This window comes from Etheostoma spectabile, unplaced genomic scaffold (genome assembly GCF_008692095.1).
Source record: "Etheostoma spectabile isolate EspeVRDwgs_2016 unplaced genomic scaffold, UIUC_Espe_1.0 scaffold00018770, whole genome shotgun sequence".
Classification (NCBI taxonomy): Eukaryota; Metazoa; Chordata; class Actinopteri; order Perciformes; family Percidae; genus Etheostoma; species Etheostoma spectabile.
Genome location: NW_022604450.1, coordinates 30,314 through 36,313, shown reverse-complemented (window position 1 = coordinate 36,313; position 6,000 = coordinate 30,314). Strand labels below are relative to the sequence as shown.

At 41.1% G+C, this 6,000-nt stretch overlaps 2 non-coding genes across 2 annotated transcripts; both read left to right on the top strand.

Moving 5' to 3' along the window:
• The first annotated feature begins 420 nt into the window (after positions 1 to 420).
• trnar-ccu (transfer RNA arginine (anticodon CCU)) lies at positions 421 to 493 on the top strand. The gene has a single exon. It is a non-coding gene; the product is annotated as a tRNA-Arg (tRNA).
• A 1,560-nt stretch (positions 494 to 2,053) lies between these two features.
• trnan-guu (transfer RNA asparagine (anticodon GUU)) lies at positions 2,054 to 2,127 on the top strand. The gene has a single exon. It is a non-coding gene; the product is annotated as a tRNA-Asn (tRNA).
• Positions 2,128 to 6,000: the final 3,873 nt, after the last annotated feature.

Sequence of the window (6,000 nt, the reverse complement as noted above, 5' to 3'; positions counted from 1 at the left end):
GCCATTGAGAGCTCTTCCTAATATTACCGGGTACGCAATAGCTATTCAACTTTAGAAGGTATTGTTGATCTCAGAAACAACGATAGACAGCACCATCTTATCACAATGCCATGTATGGTTTCTTCAAAGTTTGCAAAAATTCATCTGAACTCGCAAATCAATTGATGAGATTTTGGAGGTCAAAGGTTCAATGTCAAGGTGACTGTGTCTTCATGTCTGTCCATCCAATTCTTGTGAATGCAATATCCCTGAACGCCTAGAGGGAAGCACTTGAAATTTGGCATACATACCACTAGAGTCGCAGATGAACTGATTTCGATTTTTGGAGGTCAAAGGTCAAGGTTACTGTTTCATTACGTCTCCTGAACTGTATATGTATTTCTCCTGAAACTGGTGATGGGGATGCTTTGGCGATGTAAAGCCCCAGTGGCCAAATGGATAAGGCACTGGCGTCCTAAGCCAGGGATTGTGGGTTCAAGTCCCATCTGGGGTGAATTTCAGCAGAATGGCACAATGGAAGTGTCATGAGGCCTCTGACCCAGAGGTTGATGGATTGAAACCATCCTCTGTTAATTCTGATATCCATGGTGAGATGATGTAACTGCTGGAAAAGTTGTTGACAGCCCATGAAAGTGGCAAGTCATGTTCTGGCAGATTAAAAAAATACATCCAGGATCCTGTAGTAATGCTGACTTTCCAGTGATGTGGTGGGCTGTTTACAGGTTTTCATCATATCCATCGGTTGCATGGATGGGACATCAAATCCCCGGTTCTATCACCTGATCGCTGTCTTGTCTTTGTCGTTCGACGACTATTTGGGCTCACACCTAACAACACCTAAAAACACACCTAAAATCATGCTGCACCTCAAAGGACTCTCAAGCACTCCCAGGAGTGCGTTTGCAGAAGAGCGCATTGTTTTTTTTTAGCTTGGGAAAAGGCTTTAGCTTATGACAAGGTAAACAGATTGCACCATTGTGCTATCATTAGTGTGTCCACTCAGTTATGTATTGAAGCACATCCTTAGAGCTAATGGCCCTCATTTATTAACCTAACGTACGACAGGCTTCACGTGAGATTCATGAAACGTTCTTATCACACAATCAGAGCGTAAGAATGATCGTACATTGATAAATGCAGCGGCTAGAAACGATTGTAATTTAAATATCACGCCCCAATATATTCTCAGTTTGAGGCCTCGACTCTATTATTTATGACATGGCCAGACATAATCCGGCTAAGAAGCGGCACTTTTCAGAGGTGGGGATTTTAAAGCCTGACATCCCAGGTGCTCGGGTGCAGCCAGATACCACCAGGCCCAGGGAATATGCCACCTAGAAAAAAGGCAATCCACCCGATGAGAAGAATAAACATTGTGAAAATAACGAAAATATGAATACATTAAACATATACGGGCATTGAACATATTGCTGCAGTCTCAGTCTTTGGATGGTATAGTAGCGCCCCGTCAGACATGTCATGATATAGCAGGTTCTCATGACTGAGAACCTACTATATCATGACATGTTTAATTACTATATTATAATTTTTGAGACAGGTCCTACTGAAGACCTGTTGGATCAGTCAGGATGGCCGAGCGGTCCAAGGCGCTGCGTTCAGGTTGCAGTCTCCACTGGAGGCGTGGGTTCAAATCCCACTTCTAACAAACTAGTATTATCATTTGGAACTAATGTCTAAGAGGTGATATGGGAATAAAGAACTTAGCAGTTCTTTTATTTAAGAGGACATGAATGTGCACGAGAAACGCGATTGCAAGTACAGCGTTTTGTGAGCATCTTATTGTCAACACATGTAAAGTTCCTTAGGGGCCCGTAGTGGATGAAAATGGTAAAACATTTGGCCTGGATGCATAGAATTCCTGCCATATCGAGCGACAAAGTTTGGGTGTCCTGAAAAAGGGTCTTGAACTCTATCTCGCCGACCTCTTTTTTTTACTGTTTCTTGTTATGTCACGGCAAGAAGTATTATGCTTTTGAGTCGTTGTCCATCTCTACATCAGAATCAGAAATAAAAAAAAAAATCAGACAATGCAGTCTCTGTGGCGCAATAGGTCAGCGCAGTCGGCTGTTAACCGAAAGGATGGTGGTTCAAGTCCACCCAGGGACGTTTGATGCTTAAATAATTAGGAGTGAGCCACTCTGGGATTTATCCTTCTTCAGGAGACCATAGAGCAGCCTGAAGATAACCCAAGTGGCCTTATCTATCAGAAGATACAGTTCTGGAAACCATGTACATATTAATCTTTACAGTCATTGGTATGCAGGTCACTTGATGTAATACAAGCAAATACATAAGGCCAGACAGAGACAAAAAGTGAGAGAAAAGAAAAAGAGACTAGCTGTCTGGAGGATAACCAGTTGAGATCGTGTGCGTCTTGAGAACTGTAAGTCATTTAACTGATGTTGTCAGTTCATGTAAGCCGTTGTTGTATTGGTCTGTAGTTCTGGTACATTTAAAAGTTAGCTTGTTTACGTTCTTCTCCTGTTGGCTAGGTTACACCTGGCTGTTTATTCGATATAATGGCGATTGTTGAACGTCCTTGCACATTAAGATAATGTAATTAGTTGTTGGGTTTATTGTTATATTTATGGCATATATGATTCCTATACATGTGTGTATGGTAGCCTTTACAATGTGTGTTTATTTATTTATTACCACACGCACATTCATAGCAGAGCTGCCCCCCCATGTTTATACTGATGATTGATTGTAATAAATCAACAGAGAGAAGTTGTCTCCATCTGTGTTTAACAGACACACCTGGGCGAAGTTGGAAACCAGAATCAGCTTTAAATCCAGTCTAATCTAGTCCTCACTAAATTTCAAATAATTTCCCTGGAGTTACCATTACAAAATTTAATCTAATTAAATTGGAACATACACAAACTTCTCACAAAATCACACTTGAATTCATATCTTGCTACTGGTCAGAATCTATTAACCTGGAGTCCAGTCTCTGTCAATATAAATAAGCTATATGTTTATATATGTTTAGGCCTATTGGGAGACGGCCATTAAAATGTAGGCAATGGGATATAAAGAAATAAGAATAAAGAGTCTTTTCTCCATGTCCACTGTAGTTTCTCAGTGTGCTCTCTAGTAACATGTGTCTGGTCCAGGAGCTTTGTCATTCATAAGGCTACTTTTACTTTTATATTTTAAGTATATTGCTAAGCCTGTACAGATGGAGGAGAGATGAAATGTGTCAGTAATATAGGAGATTGTTGGCTGGAAGTATGGAGATACTAATATGCATTACTTAAAAAGAGAAAACTAAACATATTCTATGGTCATGTAAGTATGTGTTTTCCAATAAAAAGATTGACTGAGAATAATTACTTGGTCTGTAAGTGATGCTCAGAGGCCCGACATGGCCCTTCTATGTTCATTTTAGTATGTGTTTTCCAATAAAAATTTGACTCGAGAATAATTAATTACTCTATAAATGATGCTCAGAGGCCCCACATGGCCCTCACCTTGTTCGGCTTATTGAAGAGGCAGCTCCGGCCCCCCTGGAGCAAGAACTGGATGTACTCATCAACGCTGCCAGCGAGAAAACTCTGGGTAGATAGTATCTGCATTCACACACCGCGGCGCGCACACACGCGCACGCACGCACGCGCGCACACACGCACACACAGATCGAGACAGGACATGACAAAAAAATTAAAAACTGCTCAATACTTTTCTGCCAGTAAGGAATGTGGGTGTCTGTGCCACCACTTGCAATCTGACATAAATGTTACCATCTGTAGTAGGATATATATCATATGAATAATTCAAATCTGTATGGTTCCCTCTGTTTAGGGAGAGCCAAATCACATAAAAAATCACATTCTGTGTGTAGTAAATACTTTTAATTAATTTTGTAATTCTTTCAGGGTGGTGGGCATGCTGGTGTCTGATGTTTTCAACGCATCAAATACAGCTGTGATTGAGATTGTGAGTAAAAGTCAAAGCATCCCTCTGTTACCGGTGTTTAATTGTCTAATTAAGCAAAATGAACAGAACAAATTGCAGCGACAAGAAACAGTCTTGCTGTTAATTTTGTCAACAAACAGAGAAGAGATTCATTTTACAGGTCTGTTGTGTTTTTGTTGTTCACATCAGTGTGCTATGATGTGAATTTTTACCCGGTCCTTCCATGATGCAGCCCAGCTAAGCATCTAGGTGGCAGCCATGTTCTGACCACCGCCCCCCCTTCTTGGACACAGGTGACTTGTCACCCAATAGAAGAGTCTAATGACAGAAGAGAACTGATGGACACGGATCCAACACCCAACTCTCTCTCCAACACCCCCCCTCAAACCATCCCTCCTCCTCTCAGTTTATTCAGTTAAGCGCCTGGTTTATTAGATCTCTCTATCGCCCCCCTGCATTATCAAGGTTTCAGTTATCTTTTACCTGCAGAGTTGCGTACGTTGTTCACCTCATGCCGATGTTCTGGCCGAGACTCTGGCACAAAGTGATGGCCTACATTCCCATACTTGAACACAAATACCCATTGGAAAACTTTATTTTGAGATGGGGACAACGTTAATATACAATGCTAAAGTAACTGGGCTGCTCCAAACATGATGTACTTAAAACCAGGATTAAAGTAATGATAATGATAAAATAAGGGCTACAGCCAGCAGCAAGTTTAGCTTAGCATAGAGACTGGAAGCAGGGCTCTGTCAAAACGGTGACAATAGCCTTAAAGTGGTTAAGTCTGTACAAGAACAAAAGTGTAAAAACAACATAAGTAATGAAGTTAAATCAGTACTTCTACTTTTACCAGAGTATTTGTTAACACAATTATCTGTACTTCTACTTGAGCACGGGCAGTGAGTACTTTTGCCATCTCTGACGGCCTCTGTATTGTTCTGTTTAGAGATGATATATTGTGTGTATAGACTAGTGTGTACATTTTGTTGTTCGGTTGTTTTGTGTTTTGTGTGTAAGCACAGTGTGAGCAATAATGCTCCAAAGAAAAATTCCTCGTATGTGTCCTCATACCTGGCGAATAAAGCTGACTCTGATTCTGATTCTGATTCTGATTCTGATTCTGGTATGCAGGTCACTTGATGTAATCCAAGCAAATACATAAGGCTCCACCAACAGTTTTGTGATACGTGGCGTGTAACTGTATGTCAATGATCAAGTTTGTTGCTGTGACCAAGAAAACCACCAGCATGTTGACTGATACATCATCAGTTCCAAAATTGTCTTGGATGCCAAATATTTGAATTCAAAGTCAGAATCCAAGTGACATTTAAGAACAATACAATGCACGTCCAGCTTCTACATTTCCAAATGAGTCAGCTTCCCCAATTTCTGAGTAACAGGAAAATAGCCTGATAAGCATACATGTGCAGCGCAACCTCAAAAAGCCATAAAGCGAATGCTTGTGGCTTAAAGATCGAGCTCCCACTCATAAAACATCAGACGTATGCAGTCTCTGTGGCGCAATAGGTCAGCACAGTCGGCTGTTAACCGAAAGGATGGTGGTTCAAGTCCACCCAGGGACGTTAGATGCTTAAATAACCTGGAGTAAGCCAACTCTAGGGTTTATCATCTGCAGGTAAACATAGAGCAGCCCAAAGATAACCCAAGTGGCCTTACCTTTATCTGAAGGTACAGTTCTGAAAACCATGTACTGTACATATAATCTTTACGGTCATGGTATGCAGGTCACTTGATGTAATACAAGCAAATACTTAGGCCAGATAGAGACAAAAAGTGAGAGAAAAGAAAAAGAGACTAGCTGTCTAAAGGATAACCAGTTGAGATAGTGTGAGTCTTTGAGAACTGTAAGTCATATAACTGATGTTGTCAGTTCATTTAAAACTAATGAGGAAGAATTTGACAAATCAAAATCAAGTTCAGGAACTTATTCTTTCAAACATCACACCTGAGTCTCTCAAGTCCTGACCATTCCCTGACGGGAATCGAACCCGGGCCGCGGCGGTGAGAGCGCCGAATCCTAGCCACTAGACC